The sequence below is a fragment of the Chiloscyllium plagiosum genome, unplaced genomic scaffold (assembly GCF_037043375.1).
Source record: "Chiloscyllium plagiosum isolate Xiang-an unplaced genomic scaffold, Cpla_swu_hap1 HiC_scaffold_27, whole genome shotgun sequence".
Classification (NCBI taxonomy): Eukaryota; Metazoa; Chordata; class Chondrichthyes; order Orectolobiformes; family Hemiscylliidae; genus Chiloscyllium; species Chiloscyllium plagiosum.
Window position 1 is genome coordinate 2,827,637 of NW_028270165.1, and position 17,607 is coordinate 2,845,243.

The 17,607-nt window shown below is 44.9% G+C and overlaps 1 long non-coding RNA gene and 1 pseudogene across 1 annotated transcript; one reads left to right on the forward strand and one right to left on the reverse strand.

Moving 5' to 3' along the window:
- Positions 1-6,239: 6,239 nt before the first annotated feature.
- On the reverse strand, positions 6,240-7,843 carry LOC148142859 (uncharacterized). The gene is made up of 2 exons (XR_015751044.1): positions 7,617-7,843; positions 6,240-6,847 (listed from the first exon to the last, which is right to left on the reverse strand). It is a non-coding gene; the product is annotated as an uncharacterized LOC148142859 (long non-coding RNA).
- Positions 7,844-8,652: 809 nt separating this feature from the next.
- LOC148142860 (uncharacterized) lies at positions 8,653-10,117 on the forward strand (annotated as a pseudogene).
- Positions 10,118-17,607: the final 7,490 nt, after the last annotated feature.

Consider the following 17,607-nt stretch of genomic DNA (forward strand, 5'->3'; position numbering starts at 1 on the left):
TGATCTACAGTTTGCTTCTGCTGCTAAACATTAGGATTTAAAAGCTGCTAGCCTGATCCCGCACAATGCACAAAAACAGACTGTTCATCCGTGTCTGCGCAGAGGATAATTTTCACTTGGAATGGATCACAAAACAACAACTGTTACCAGTCCCACAACTCATTAGTTTCCTATGGATAAAGTTAAAAATCACAACACCAGATTGGAATCCAACAAGTTTATTTGGAAGCACTAGCTTTCGGAGCGCTGCTCCTTCATCAGGTAGTTGTGGAGAATTAGATCGTGATCCTGGAATTTGTAGCAAAAGAGTCCAGTGTCATGAAAATGTGATACATTAAACAATTTTAAATTAAATCTTCCATCTTTTAGAATGGGTTTCTGCTCTTAATCCCTGAATTTATTTTTAATTACCTTCTCAAGAATGTCATTTAAATGCAGAGTTTTTCTAATAACAGGTGTGAATTCTGTCTGGGTCCCAATGTTGAGTCAGACTGACATTTTTCTTAGAAAAGCTCTGCATTTAAATTACACTCTTGAGAAGGTAATTTAGAGTTTAGGGTGCAAATTAGGGTGGATTGGCTGTGCTAAATTACCTATAGTGCCCAGGGATGTGCAAATTAGGGTGGATGGTCCATGGGAAATATGGAGTAAGGGGGTGAATTTGTATTGGCAGGATTATTCTTGTAGATACATTCAATTTTGCTCAAAGAGCACGCAAACTGCAGGCAGTCAATCCATGTAATATTTTATAAATTCCTACTTTGGAAATAGGACCAGTCTGACTCAAGATTGGGATACTGATAGACTCGAACCTCACACCTTTAAAGCATTGTCTGAACTGAGATGTCACCTATTTTTTTATAAAACCTTAAGTCATCTCGAGAATGTGATTTAAAAGATCTATATTAATGAACCAAAACCTGCAACCCATTCTAAAAGATGAAAGAGGTAACAGCAATCTAGGATTGTTCAATATATCCTATCAGTTGCATGACACTGTGATCTTTTGCTAAGAAATCTGTGTCTTATTACCCTGCTCCACAGCTACCTGATGAAGGAGCAGCACTCCAAAAGCGAGTGCTTCCAAATAAACCTGTTGGACGAAACCTGGTGTTGTGAGATATTTAACTCTATCCACCCCACTCCAATACCAGCCCCTCCATATCGTATCTCGTGAACACAGCCCACACCTCCCGGTGCTGCTATTACACTTTACAATGCCAATGAAATGACTTACTCTGCACGTCTGAAAAAATTCCCAATTTCTCAAGATACGAGCTACTCATTCACTGCTCCATTTGATATGCGACATTGGAAACTTAGTGCAGCAGGCTGAAAGAAATTAGCAGTTTTAAAACTAAAAACTCTTGGAGCTCAGAGCTTTCAATAAGAATCTGAGCCCGGCAGTAAGTTCGGGTAACCTTTATTGTGAACCAGCTTTGTTACAGCTTCAGAACCCCCCCAGCAAAAAAGCGTAGAAAAATGAACTGCTTTTTAAACAGTTCAAAGCACACACACTCTCCACCCATCCCACCTCACCTTCTTTACTGTTTGTCACCACCAAGCTGTCCCTTTGTAACTGGATCCTTGGTACAGCGTAACTCGAAGGAAGTATTGCCTCACTCAGCAAAAAAAATTTATCAATTCAGGGTGCAATGCAGCTTCTTGATGAACAACCAGATAGTTAACGTCACCAGGAAGGTGGGAGCAAAATGGAACATCAAGACATTAACACCAACACACTTTAGTCAAACATCTCTGCTCCCAGTAAGGGCAAAACATCCTGAAACTCCAGTCTTCACCATCAGATTTCTGCTTTCACAGAAGACGATTAAAGTCATACAGCACGGAAACAGACCCTTCGGTCCAACTTGTCTGTGCCAAACAGGTATCCTAAATTAATCTAGTCCAATTTGCCTGCATGTGGTCCATATCCCTCTAAATCCTTTCTATTCATGTACTCAACCAGAAGAATTTTAAAATTCCCCTCTCACCTCAAACATGTGTCCCTCTAGTTTTGGACTCCCCTACCCTGGGGTAAAGACCTTGGGTATTCACCCTAGCCATGCCCCTTATGAATGTCAACATGGTCACCCCTCAGCCTCCGATGCTCCAGAGATAATATCCCCAGTGTATTCAGCCTTTCCCTGTAGTTTAAACCCTTCAACTCTGGCAACAGCCTTGTCAATCTTTTCTGACCCCTTTCAAAGTTACACAATATCTTTCCAATAACAGGGAGACCAGAAACAAATGCAGTCTTCCAAACATGGCCTGTACAGCTGCAACGTGACCTCCCAATTCCTATACTCAATGCTCTGACCAATAAAGGGAAGCATACCAAATGCTTTCTTCACTATCCTGTCTACAGCAACTCCACCTTCAACAAACTATGAACTTGCACTACAAGGTCCCTTTGTTCTGCAACACCCCTCTTATATGTGTCAGTCCTGCCTGCATTGCTTGACCAAAATGCAAACCATGCATTTTCATCTGCTACTCCTTGGCCATTCAGCCCATCCAATCAATTCTAATTTATAGTGAAGTCTTTTTTTCCCTCTCTTGTTCCCTAGAATTTGAAAATCTCCATCCCACATACTCTCCCTCCATTCTCAGTTTGCTCAACCTAATCACTGCTGTACCACAACCTGCAGGGTCTGGTTCATGCTGGTTAACAGGCCCACACTTGGGGGGAGGGGGGTTCTAATTGAAACATAAACAATACTGAATCCTGAACAGCCTGAATAGAGTGGATATTGGGAAGATGTTTCCATTGGTTGGAGAGACTAGAACCAGTGGGCACAGCCTTAGAGTAAAGGGAAGACCTTGCAGAATGGTGGTGAGTGGTGAATCTATGGAATTCACTGCCACAGAAGGCTGTGGAGGCCTGTCATTGTGGATATTTAGGACTGAGATGGAGACTTTGAATATCCAGGGGATAGAGGGTTATGGGGACAAAGTGAGAGAATGGGGTTGAGAAGCCTATCAGCCATTATTAAATGGCGGAGCAGACTCGATGGGCTGAATGGCCTAATGTCTGCTCCTATGTCCTATGGTCTCTTGCTGTCCTGGACACAGACTGTGAGAACTGGAAGCAGGAGTAACCTATTTGGTCTTTCAAGCCTGCACCAGCATTCAACAGATCATAACTGGATATGAATCAGCCAACATCTACGTGGATGGGCTGGGACATTTTCGCTGGAGCATAGGAGGCTAAGAGGTGACCTTACGGAAGTTTATAAATTCATGAGGGACATAGATGAGGTGACCACCGTGTATCCTTTCCAGAGGGTGGGGGTTTCAAGATTAGGCCGCAAATTTGAAGGGGTGAGAAGAAAGACTTAAAAAAGGCATGAAGGGTACATTTTTTTGCATAGAGTGGTTTGTGTGTGTAATGAATGTCCAGAAGAAGTGGTGGGTGCAGGTACAGTAACAACATTGAAAAGACATTTGAATAAATACATGAATAGGAAAGGTTCGGAGGGGCATGGGCCAAACGCAGGCAGGTGGGACTAGTTTCGTTTGTGAATATAGTCAGCATGGACTCGTTGGGCTGAAGGGTCTGTTTCTGTGCTGTATGACTCTGTAACTGTAACTCTGTAAAATCACTTTCTTGCGTTCACTTATTTGATCTTCAAAAATCAGATGAATGCAGCCTTGGATATATTCAACGACCACCTAACTGGAGGAAAGCATCTGCACTTTACAACAGAATTCCTCTTGGTAAAATACCATTTGCCATGCTGATCGCTTGCTGCGCCTGTCTGACAACTGGCATTGACTGGTGTCGAAGGACGCTGAGGCATCTTTGTACATCCATACAGCATTCACGATGAAGGGGTCGGGTCCGAAACGTCGACTCCCCTGCTCCTTGGACGCTGCCTGACCTACTGTGTTTTCCCAGTGCCACATTTTGACTTGAATCTCCGGCATCTGCAGTTCTCCTTTTCTCCACAACCCAATAGATTAACGTTTGAACAATACACCTCCTTTCTGTTTTTTTCACAGCAAAGGCTATAACTTCATATTACGGTACTGCATTTACCAGGTGTTTGCAAATTGTGGTATTCTCTACATCGGGGAGACAGAGCATAAACTTGGGAATGGTTCACTGAGCATTGCAGCCGGGTCCGCAGAGGCTGACCAGACCTCCCCGTCACCACCCATTTTAATTCCCCTTCCCACTCCCTTTCTGACATGAACATCTTTGGCCTCCTCCATTGCCACAACAAACTAAACCACAACTTGGAGGAACAACACCCCATCTTCCACCTGGGCAGCCTACAGCCCAGAGGACTCAACACAGAGTTCCCCAATTTCAAATAACTTCACTTCCCATCCCCCGATTACTTTCTCAGCCTCGACCCCTCCTTTGCACTCCTCTCTGCCACCAACCAGATTCCTTCCTCCCATTGACCAATCAGGTCGCACCCTCCACCTGTCTTCACCTATCCCCACTTCACCATCGTGTCCCAAGCACCCCTTTTCTCTGTATCACTCCCTGTACCCAATTCCAGTCCTGAACAAAGGTTACACCAAGATATCGACTCCTCCACCTCCTGATGTTGCCTGGCTTGCTGTGGTCTTGCAGCCTGCTGCCTGTCTATTTTGCCCATTACGACACAGACCTGGACCAACGTTTCCAGAGTCTGTCCCCTCCCGGATTCACTCCCTTTCCTTTCAGTTGTTGCAAGTCAACAATTGAACCCCAGAACGAAAAAGAAATGGAAAAGCGGGTGCAAAAAGAGAGTACCGCACTCACAGATATTGGACAGAGGAAAGAATTTGCAGTCTGGTTAAAGCTCAATCTTCATTCAGAGAGAGAGAGGAAGAACAGCAGCTTCAGCACCTCATGGTCCAATTTCTGCATTCAGTCAAAGGGATGGCTCTGATTGGCAGGAAGACCAGTCTCTTTCCGGTCCTCCTGGGCGTCCTATTGGTCCATCAAGGGAAGGTCGCGCGCCATTTTGTCCGGATAGCGATGACTATGCCCAGTGTTTTGCTGACACCGGCAAGCATGCATAATACGTTTTTTGGGGATGTGGATGTTATTAATACATTTAAATGTCCAAGTGCCAAAAGGGAAAAAAAGGGTACAGCCACAATTGTTTTATTGCTTTTGCATTTTGTCTCGCTGCTCAACTTTTGTACATCTTTTCCCCTTGAGAGAGAGAGAGAGAGAGAGACAGACAGACAGAGTGTCCCCCAGTGAGCTGACTGTGGGAAGGAGCTTTAGCCAGTTACACAGACTGAAGAACTATTACACTATTCGCAGGAGGGAGTGACTGTTCACGTTTCCTGAGTGTGATCAGTTTCACTTGTTCATCAGAAACAGAGAGCCAAAAGGACACCAGAACTGCGGAGAAGTCGTGGGAATGTGGGGACTGGGGGAAGGGATACCATTCGGCACTAGAGATTCATCAGCTCAGTCGCATTGGGAAGAGGCAGTTCTTCAAAACATTACTACAACATTATTTCCCATTGACAAAAATACATTCACGCTGCCTGATTACCTTGAACTTATACAAGTGCCTTGTCATAACATCTTTAATCATACCTTTCGACATTTTCCCTATGACATATGTTAAGGTAAATGGTCTGCAGTTTCCCATTCCCTGTCTCCCTCCTCGAAGAAAAAAAAGAGTTTACCAATTTAAAGAAACCTTCCCTGAAACTAATGGCATTTGGAAAATTAAAACCAATGTTTTAACTATTTCACTGGTTAGTGTTTCTTTAAGAGTCTTGGATGAAATCCTTCAGATACCCGGAACTTGTCAACTCAGTTCCAACAGTTTAGTCAGTTTCCCTGGTAATTGTAATTTTCTTCAGTTCCTCCCTCCTTTTCAATTCCTGATTTACAGCTAGTTACAGGGTGTTACTTGTATCCTCTCTAGTGAAGACAGATTCAAGCTCTTTTCAATTCATCTACCATCTCTTTATACTCCGTTATTGAATCGCCAGACTCATTTTCTATAGAACCAACACTAATTTTGTTAACTTTTTTAAAGAAAGCTGAAGAAACTTTCCAACCTGTTTTTAAATTTTTGGCTAACTTTCGAACCCTAATTGCTGTGCTACTGCCTGCATTATTTCAGCTGTTTTGCCCGAGCTGTCAACTCGAGCATCAACCTGTCTGCTTCTTCTATTGAACTGACCTTGATTAAGTGTTGCAAAACACACAAGGACAAGTCTTTCCTCTCCAGAACGTCTTGGTACTTAACATGATAAAATTCACTTTGAAATATTGTTCATTCAAACTTTACCAAGCACATCCTACAGATTCAAAATTCAACAATGAGATGCAGTTTTGTTACAATCATTCAGTTTGAAGAGAAAAATTATTCATTTTGAAGAGAAGTTTGAAAACCCAGTCATTAACTGGAAGAACAACTTTTTTTTGTTTAAAAATGTGAAAACCTAATCAACAGGAGTAACTTTGCAGAATAGTATGTATGGCATTAAATTGTAAATCTAGTTTTCTTTCCTTCCCTGCCATAGTTCCCACAAATCTTTATATGAATCTTGATAGTTCATTCACTTACTGGGAATAGTCCAAGACATGAAATATCTTTCTAGGATTCACTTGAATTCTTCTCAGGATTCCACGTATATCTGGTAATTTTATGAGGATGCCTCCATTAGCTTTTGGCGAAGTGAACTTCTAGATTTCATTTGAGACTTCAAGGTTTAGATTGATCAGTTTGAATGTCGGTTGGAAATACCTCTGGTTCCTCATGGCTGTCCGTACTTTTAATCTCACAGCACCTAGTGCGTGAATGACTAAGCTGCTGCTGAACACAAACTGCTTTCTGTCAGCAATGCAAACTCCACGGTGGGTTGTTCTCACCATCTGGAAAAATGAAGGGGCAATCTCAGTCAGGATAGCACAACAACACTTCTTCCTCAGGAGGCTTATGCAATTCAGTGTGTCAATAATGACCCTCACCAACTTTTACAGATGCACTATAGAAAGTGTTCTATCTGGATGTGTAACAACCTCATCTGGCTCCTGCTTTGTCCAGAATGATAAGATACCCAGAAGGTTTTATGCGCATCGCAGACCATCATGGACGTCAACCTACCATCCATGGTCTCCACCTACACTTCTCTTTGCCGCAGAAATGCTGCCAACCCCCTAATGCTCTCTCACAACTTCAGAAGATACAGAATCTGGAAACACATGCACCAACAGATTCAGAAAGAGCTTCTTCCCTGCCATTGTTAGACTGATGAATGGACTCTCTTTGTACAAATGGAATGATCTGCAGAGAAAGTGGTGGAGGCTTGCACAATTACAATATTTAAAAGGCATCTGGATGGGTGAATGAATTAAGAAAGGTTCACAGGGATATGGGCCAAGTGTTGGTAAATGGGACTAGATTTATCCAGATTAACTGGTCAGCATGAACGAGTTAGACTGAGGGGTCTGTTCCCACGCTGGACATCTCTATGACTCTGTCCAATGCTCACTTACCGTCCCCTTCAATAACAGCATAATTGGAAGTATATGACATAGCTACAACACATAATTACAACAATTAATTATAATCGAATGTGAGAAAACCACGAAGAGCACGTTGAATGTTTAACAACTCAATAACACTAGACAAATCTCTGACCCTTTTCACGTTCCAGTTCTGATAAATGCCATGAGGATCAGAAAGCCTTAAGAGAGCGCGAATCTGAAAGCTCTTCTCTTGCATTCACACTATCCGCCGCCAGTTGATACAAGTGTACAGTGCCTTCCCTCTTCTCTCTCCCTCCCAGAATGAGGAATAGAAAGGGGGAGATATTGCTTTGCTCCCAGATATTGCCCAGAGTTGGGGAGGTCTCAGTCTGAAACTGATCGCACTACTTCCGCCTTGTGACGTCCTCATACGGGGCGGGACGTACGGTGGGAGCTGGCCGATGACGATCCCGTGTTCCAAGATGGTTCTCTTCTATTGACCACGCGTTATGACATCACACAGTTAAACTGTGAGCCAATTGGAATCCCTGGATGACCGGAAGGAGACTGGTCCGCCGGCCAATCAGAACCGCCGTATTGACTGAATGCGGAAGTTTGACAATGAGCTTCTGAAGCTGATGCTGCTCCTCTCTCCCTGAATGAAGATTGAGCTTCACCTCAGACTGCAACTTCCTTTCTCTGTTCACTATCTGTGAGTACGGCACTTTCTTTTCTCACCCACCTTTCTATTCTGGGGTTAAACTACTCAGTTTCTGACTCTTTATTCCATCCAGTCCATGCTGAACATGATTCTAAACTAGCTAGTTTCCACCTGCCTGGAAGTGGTCTCCCATTTCAGGGAGAAATGAGGAATTTATTCTTTTCTTGTTAGTTTATGGAATGTTCCCCCACAGAAGGTAATGGAGACTGGCTCATGGAATGTATTCAAGACTTAATTGAAGAGAATTTTAAATGACAGGGATATGAAAGGTTATGGAGAACAGCAGGAAATGGAGTGACGGCCAAAGCAGCACACATATGATTTTATGGAACAGCAGAGCAAACCCCAGAAGCTGAATGGCTCACTCCTGGTTCAATATGAGACAACCTATGTCCAGGGCAGGAAGAGGTGAGCATAGATCCATCAGTCAACATTTTTCAGCATTTTTAGGAGAATGTGGAGCATGGGGCAATAATACCTAGTGAGAATGGAGGGACACTGTGGCATTGAGAAGAAAGAATGTTCCACAGGAACCAGAATTGTCTGTTTGGAATTTCTATCCTTTGTAGATAGTGATGTCTTCTGTATTCTCTATTTTACAGGATATGAGAATGGATGGAATTGCAGCCATAAATCTCAAAACAAGATCTGATCGAGACAATCGATTCACTGGCATAGGAATGTTATCAGTCTTTTGAATCTCACTGGAAATTTTATTTCTCTTCTGTCTTGTCTGCTTTGAAATGTTTCAAACTTCAGTGAGGCTGAAGTACACAGACCTCAGTGAGCGTGTACCAGTGAACTGACTGTGGGAAGAGCTTTAAGCGGGTACAACGTCTGAAATAGCAACATCCCGTTCACAGCAGCAAGACATAGAACACCTTCCATTTGTGAATGGTCCTTCAACTGATTGTCAACACTAGAAGGCGGTGGGGATTCCCACGTGATGAAGAAACCGTGGAAATGTGGAGACTGCGGGAAGGAATTCAAATTCCCATGCTTGCTTGAAAGCCATCGCCGCCGTCACACTGGGGAGAGGCAGTTCACCTGCTGTGTGTGGGAAGGGGTTTACCCATTCATCCGCCCTAGTGACCCACCAGCGGGTCCATCGGGGGAGAGGCCTTTCACATGCAATTTGTGTGGGAAGGCGTTCGTTCAGTTATCCACCCTGCATAGTCACCAGCGGGTCCACTCTAGGGAGAAGCCTGCTCTGTGTGTGGGAAGGCATTCAACCAGTCTTCCAACCTCCAAAGTCACCAGCGGGTCCACACCGGGGAGAGGCTGTACACCTGCTCTGTCTGCGGGAAGGCGTTCGTTCAGTTATCCACCCTGGTGACCCACCGGCGGATTCACACTGGGGAGAGGCCGTTCACCTGCTCCATGTGCGGGAAGGCGTTCACCCAGTCTTCTGCCTTGCTGACCCACCAGCGAGTCCACACCGGGGAGAGGCCTTTCTCCTGCTCTGTGTGTGGTAAGCACTTCAGCGATTCATCCACCCTGCGGCCACACTTGTGGGTCCACACCAGGGAGAGACCATTCACCTGCTCCATGTGAGGGGAGGGCTTCATTGATTCGTCTTCTCTGTGGAGACACCAGCGGGTCCACACCGGGGAGAGACCGTTCACGTGTCCATCTGTGGGAAGGCATTCATTCAGTCCTCTAACCTGCAGAGTCACCAACGGGTCCACACCGGGGAGAGGCCGTTCACCTGCTCAGTGTGTGGGAAGGGGTTCATTGATTGGTCTTCCCTGCGGAGACACCAGCCTATCCACACTGGGGAGAGACCGTTCACCTGCTCCGAGTGCGGGAAGGGATTCAGTCAGTCATGCCATCTGCTCAGACACCAATCCAGTCACACTGAGTAGTGAACATTTGGATGCTTTGTGGGTGTTACTTGTCTTAATATTCAAGAGCTGAAAATGTGTTGCTGGAAAAGCACAGCAGGTCAGGCAGCATCCAAGGAGCAGGAGAATCGACATTTCGGGCATGAGCCCTTCAGGATTCCTGAAGAAGGGCTCATGCCCAAAATGTCGATTCTCCTGCTCCTTGGATGCTGCCTGACCTACTGTGCTTTTCCAGCAACACATTTTCAGCTCTGATCTCCAGCATCTGCAGTCCTCACTTTTTCCCTTAATATTCAAGAGGGCATTATATTCCCTGGTGAGTTGAGCACCTATTAAGACACACTTACTGATTTGGAGCATGTACTGAAGTCAGGAGGTGTGTATCTGTCATGTTTGACTCCGAAGAAATCTGGCTCCAGTTTCTCCAACCCCGCCAGGATGATAACATGGTGTGACATATTGTGTTATAGGTCTCTTTACTAACCCACTCTCAAACGCTTTCTATTTAGTCATTCATAACTCTTTTCTAAGCTGCTCACAGGAGCCCTATATCTAATAATACTGCATTCCCATTTCATTCACTCATAACTCTTTCCTATAACATAGCTTTATTCGTTCATTCATAAAATTGCAGTTTTGTAGTATATTTTACTATTACAAAATAGAATAAGTTAAAACACCTCTTTTGACTCATTCCTGCTTTTTCACACCTTCATCCCTTACCAGCCCTTGCTACTAGCAGTGTTGTAGGCCTATTTCTGCATCAAAAGCTACCTCTGAATAACTGTCAACATAGTAATGTTTTCAGAACAATGCCTCCCTGCCATCTTATTACCATGAAAGAATAGAATATTAATCAGCACTTGCCAACTGTCTATCGGGACCTGAATAAATACATCAATACATAAATACATCAAGTAGTTTTCCTGACTCGCAGCCACTGTCCCCTTTAAGAAGCTGACTATCGAGACTGTGCTTCTATGAAATTGCAGGAATGAATGAAACTCATGCTGGCAAATACTAAACATATCTCACAATCCAGCAGTGATAAACAGTTTAATATCCTTTATTATTTTATTCAGTGCAGGTACAATGTCTAACTTATTTAGAGCATATAGGCCGAGTAGTTTTACTAACATTTGCTGACTTAAAAGACGAAAGGACTAACACCTCTTAATTCTGCAAGCAGACCACACAGACAATCTCAATCCTATCAGGAGTAGCAGCCAGCGTTTATGTACAATAGTTAAAACAATGGGACACCATAGTGACGGGGTGTTAATCTCTGTAAGAACTGTGTGTAAAGAGGCTGCTGTAAGGACGGTATTTTGGGATTCCATCTCCACCTCAAGCTTGTGCAACTTGCGGTTGCAGAATAAAGAGGCTATTTGAACACGATCCCACAACAGGAACAGAGAATGCTCGCCCAGTGCTGAAGGTTGGACAAAAAGGAAAACTAAAGTTTCCGAGTGGCGTTTGTGAGAAATGCCCGGAGCTATGTGGAAATTGTCAGGGTCTGGGTGACCCAACGATGTTCCCGAGCCACACAACAAGTGGCAGGTTAGAGGGGGGAATGTGGATATGGGTTATGTCCCCACCATAGCGCTGGACAGCATGGAAACTGACCTTTCCATCCAACTTGGCCATGCTGACTAGATATCTGAAGTTAATCTCATCCCATTTGCCAACATTTGACCCATATCTCTCTCGATTCATCTATCCATCCAGATGACTTTGAAATGTTGTAATTGTACCAATCCCACCACTCCCTCTGGTAGCTCATTCCATACATGCATCACCTTCTGTGTGAAAAGGTTGCCCCTTAGATCCCTTTCCCCATCTACCTTAAACCTATGCCCTCTAGTTATGGACACCAAAGGGTCTGATTCCATGCTATACAGCTCTATGAATCTAGTGTAAGTGATAACATATTGGTGGTACACATTTGATGGGCCAAAGGGCCTTTTCTGTACTGTATGATTCTGTGATCAGAAAACTCCTGTAGAGTTCCACAAAAAGGAATGCTCTCTGAATCGGACACCATTTATAACAGATTAATGCAATAATAACTTTAACGTGGAATTTAAGAACAGACATCATTCCATTAGAGCACGTTCTTTCTGCACTGAAACCATTCTGTTGTTGGTGGGAGATCAGGCTGAGGAGCTTTAACTATTTAGGTTTAGATGTTATGCATATAAGTCTGGAATAACAGTGGATTAGGAATCGTGTTTAGAGAGAATGGTACTCCAAGCCTCTCTAATCCTGTTGTGTTAACGAGAGAGAGAGGATGTCACATCTACAGATCCGACAGAAGAGTTGTGCAGCTTATTCGGTCAGTTGAGTTGGTTCTGCTCTCAGACAAGACTGGATGTTGATTTTGATGGATCCCTATTAAACGCTACATCAGAACACTCCAAATCCAAGGAATGTGTCATGAGTAGATCAAACATGACATTTGGAGAAATAGGTGCTGACATTTCTATCCTTGTGGGGGCTGGGGGAAGTCTTCAGATCAGGGAACGTATGTGGAGAGAGAATTGGTTAATGTCTCGTGTCTGATCTCACTCTCATTCAGAACTGAAAGGGGCTGGAAAATGCTCGTTTTTATGGCATAGACAGAGGGGGGAGTAAGACCAAGGGGAACATCTGGTGAGAAGTACCCCGAGCCAAAGAGATAGATTGCTAATGATGGTGAAGGTGAGATTGAGGTATCATATGGGTGTTAATGGAAGTGTGAAAGGGAGAAAGCATCCACACTGCTCAGAACAAAGTCAACAAGACATGCCTGTGTGAGCAAATGGAACAAAATTGGAGAGGACTAAGCAGGGTAGACTGATACAGTGAATGGTAGACCCCTGGGGATTGTTGCTGAATGAATAGCTCCAGGAGTGCAGACGTTAATCCTTGAAAGTGGAGTTGCGGGTAGACAGTGATGAAGAAAGTGCTTGCTTTCGTGGGTCACAGCATTGATTAAATGAGTTGGGACGTCATGTGGTTGTACAGGACATTGGTGAGACCACTTTTATAACACGGCATAGAAGTCTGGTCGCCATTCATTTGGAAGGACCCTGTTAAACTTGTGAGGCTGCAGACAAGATTTACAGGGATGTTACTGGGACTGGAGGTTTTGAGTTATAGGGAGAGGCTGGGGCCTTTTTTTTACCCTGGAGCGTTAGAGCCTGAGGGGTGACCTTATACTGATTTATAAAATCATGAGGGGCATGGAGAGAGTGAATAGCCAAGCTCTTTTTTTCTCGGGGAGGGGAGGGGAGGGGGTGGGGGGGAAGGTTCAAAACTAGAGGACATAGGTTTAAGGTGAGAGGGGGAAATATTTACAAAGGACCTAATGGGAAACATTTTCATGCAGAAGGTGATGTTTGGATGGAATGAGCTGTCAGAGGAAGTGGGTACAATTGCACATTTTAAAACGTATCTGGATGAAGGGTTCAGGTTTAGAGAGATATGGGCTAAATGTGGAACTTGGGTCTGGGCCAGATTGAGACATCTGGTCGGCATGGATGAGTTGAACCGAAGGGTCTGTTTCCGTCTAGTGTGACTCTATATCTATCCTCTATGACCAAAACCAGACCTCTTCACTGATAATCTTCCTGCTGGATTTTTTTTGTTTAGAGCACCCAATTTCAGGAGATTTCTGGTGGGTAAAATTGGCATCTGTCCTGTATCATGGAAATTCTGGAAAATAAAAATAAATAGTTCTCCCTGTGAATGGTACAATCCTCCCCACTGCTACCTCTCCAATGAACAATTACAATCCTTTCCGCCCCCACACCCATTCAGGGTACAGTCCTCCCCTACCCACATCTGACATGAATGGTATGACACTTGCTGTCTGAATTGTATAATTGTCCCCTTCCCATGTGAATGGTACAATCCTTCCACCCCCCACCACAACCCATGAATAGTAGGATCCTTCTCAGTTCCCCATTCCCCCCAGAATGGTACAATTCTCCCCTGAGAATCCTGAGCTGGGAACTCCCAAGTCTCTTTGTGTTTCCAGCATGGACCCTTTCTGGAACTCCACTTGCCCCCTCCTGAAAAATGTCCCTTTATACCACCACTCTGCCTTCTGCCAGCCAATCCTCAATCCATGTCAGCACCTTGCCCCAAACACCTGGGACTCATCTTATTTCACAGCCTCCTGCGCTGCACCTTGTCAAAGGCCTTCTGGAAATCCAAATCACTCACATCCACTGGCTCTCCCTTTGTCTAACTTACTCATTCGCTGCTCAAAGAATCCTAATACATTTGTCAGACATGACCTCCTCTTGTCAAAGCCATGCAGATTCAGTCCTGTTTTACCACGCACCTCGAAATATTCCACACTCTCACCCTTCAAAATGTGTGTTCAGTTTACCCATTTTACAATAAATAAGCTCTTCTGTTAATTAAAATGTAACCAAGTTTAAAGACATCATATTATGTATGTACACTGTCTTTGCCCCTTGTAATATATTATCCTTCGGAAGAAGTCCTTCAAAAAATATTAGCACAAGGTATGAAATGGACATTGGAGTGAAAAAGGATGAGAGATGTCTTAATAGAGGTATACAAGATGTTGAGAGGCATAGATAGAGTAGATAGCATTGGAAGAAATGATTGTTACAAGTCGGCATAATTTTAAGGTAATTGGAGGAAGGTTTGGGGGAGATGTCAGAGTAGGTTCTTCACGCAGAGTGGTGGGTGCATGGAATCCACTGCCAGCAGTGGTAGTAGAGTCCGATATATTAGCAACATTTAAGCGATAGGCACATGGAAGTTAGTACAATGAAGGGTATGCCTCATCTGAGAGTAGGATAAAGTGCCTGTACTGTTCTGTGTTCTATGTCAAAAGTTTCGGATTTGTGAGCAGTACAGTCAGATCCGAGCAAACAAGGACATGCAGGTCATACGGCGCTTAGACCGAGCGAGGCTGCACAAGGGGTGCACAAAAGCAAGGTCAACATTTAGATTTCAAATTGGACCATTTGGATGGTGTTGGACAGAGGAAGGAAGTTGCCGTCTGAGTTAAAGCTCAACCTTCATTCAGAGAGAGGAGCAGGAGCAGCAGCAGCTTCAGAAGCTCATGGTCCACCTTCCGCATTCAGACAATACGGGGCGCTCTGATTGGCCGGATGACTCCTTCCGGTCCTCCAGGGTTTCCCAGAGATTGACCAGAACGATCAGGGGCGGTGCCCCATGCCTATCTGACACATGCGCAACAGCACCTCCCTCTCAGCGCACGTGCACTGTCCGCCATCAGAAGAGGGGTTTCTCCATCGCATGGGAGTGTGGGAGATATAGCTGCCATTAAAGAGATTAAATCAAGTGTCTCATATGCTTCCTTAACTGTCCTACTCGTGTGTTGTTGTAGTACATCTCAGGAACCAACCTTTAATCGATTTTAAATGTATACACTGAATGAAAGACTACAGGTGTTTACCTCTAAACTCTATTTCCAGTTCAGTGTCAGTATGTTGCTCTGTATCTGTCCTCAAATAAGGACCGAGTCAATACCCTCCACCTGTCACTCCTGAACGTTGATTTTGCTTTTTGTTTGCACATTCCAACACTCTGTTTCAATCATTTGTTAAAAGTTATTCGTGGTACATGAGAGTTGCTGGCTGGCCAGCATTTTGTTCCCCTTGAGAAGGTGGTGATGGGCTGCCGTTTTGAACTGCTGTGGTCCACACGCTTCACGATGACCCACAATGTCCTTAGGGAGGGAATTCCAGGATTTAGACCCAGCAACACTGAAGGAACAGCAATATATTTCCAAGTCAATATGATGAGTGGCTTGGAGGGGTACTTGCAAGAGATTGTGTTCCCAAGTAGCTTTTGTCCTGGTCCTTCTAGCTGGAAGTGGTTGTTAGTTTGGAAGGTATTTTCTCAGGTTCTTTGCTGAATTTCTGTGGTGCGTCTTGTAGATAGTACATACTACTGGTTCTGAACAGTGGAGCAGAGGGAGTGCATGTATGTGGATATGGTGCCAATCTATCAGGTTACTTTGTCCTGGCTGGTATCAAGTTTTTTTCAGTGATGTTGAAGCTGCACTCATCTAAGCTGGTGGGAGAGTATTCCACTTCACTGCTAAATTGTGCCTTGTAGAAGATGGACAGATGAAAGTATTTGACAAATGCACTGCTTCCACAAGATCTAGTGGATTTGTGCCACTTTTACCCACCAAAAAGCTCCGGACACTGGGTGCATTATAACAAATCCAGTGGGAAGATTATCACTAAAAAGGTCAAGTTTCGCTCATAAAAGGTTTACAAAATTTTGAGGGGCATGGATAGGGTAAATAGGCAAAGTCTTTTCCCTGGGGTCAGGGAGTCCAGAACTAGAAGGCATAGGTTTTGGGTGAGAGGGGAAAGATATAAAAGAGACTTAAGGGGCAACTTTTTCACACAGAGGGTGGTACGGGTACGGAATGAGCTGCCAGAGGAAGTGGTGGAGGCTGGTACAATTGCAACATTTACGAGGCACTTAAATGGGTATATGAATAGGAAGGGTTTGGAGGGATATGGGCCGGGTGCTGGCAGGTGGGACTAGTTTGGGTTGGGATATCTGGTCAGCGTGGACGGGTTGGACCGAGGGGTCTGTTTCCATGCTGTACATCTCTATGACTCTAAGTGTTATTGACTTATAGAGTCATACTGCACTGAAACAAACTTCAGTTCAACACATCCATGCTGACCAATTGTCCGAGACTGACCCAATCCTAATTTCCAGCATTTGGCCCATATCCCTCTAAACCCAAATGATTCATCCATACACCTTTTAAATGATGTAATCGTACTCAACTGTACAACTTCCTTTCGCAGCTTGTTCCACACACACACAACCATCAGCATAAAAAGATGGTCCCTTACATCCCTCGATCTAACCCCCCATCACCCACAGCATCCCTTGTCCATTCCCCTGCCACACATATCGCCCCCATTCATTCACCCCCGTCACCCACAGTGCCCCCTGTATGTACCCCAGCCACCCACAACGCCCCCTGTTCATTCTGCCCGCCCCACCATCCACAGTGCCCTATCCATTTCCCCTGCCACCCACAGCACCCCCGTCCATTCCCCTCCCACCCTAAGCACCCCCTGTCCATTCCACTACCCCGCAATTCATAGTACCCTCTGTCCATTCACCCATGGCTCCCATCACCCTCACTGTCCATTCCCCCTGCCACCCACAGCACCCCTGTCCATTTAGCCGGCACACACAGCGCCCCCTGTCAATTTCTCCCCTCCCCCCGCCCCACACAGCGCCCCCTGTCCATTCTCCCTCTCTACTTCTAACACCCTGTCCGTTGTCTCTCACGCCACCCTCTGCACCACTGTTGTTTCTCTTCGCACTCTCTCCCCTCCATCCATTCTCTCTCCCTCACCCTCTGTCGCCATTCATTTTCCATCACTTCCCCCACCCTCTGCCACACAGCCCATTCCCTCTTCCCCCCACCCTCCATCCCCATCCATTCTCTACCCACCCAGTGCCCCTGTGCATTCTCTCTGTTTCTTTCTCTCCCAACACTCTGCATATCCAATTCGCTCTCTCCTCACCCCATTCTGTATCACTCCTCCCCAGCACTCTGCATCCCC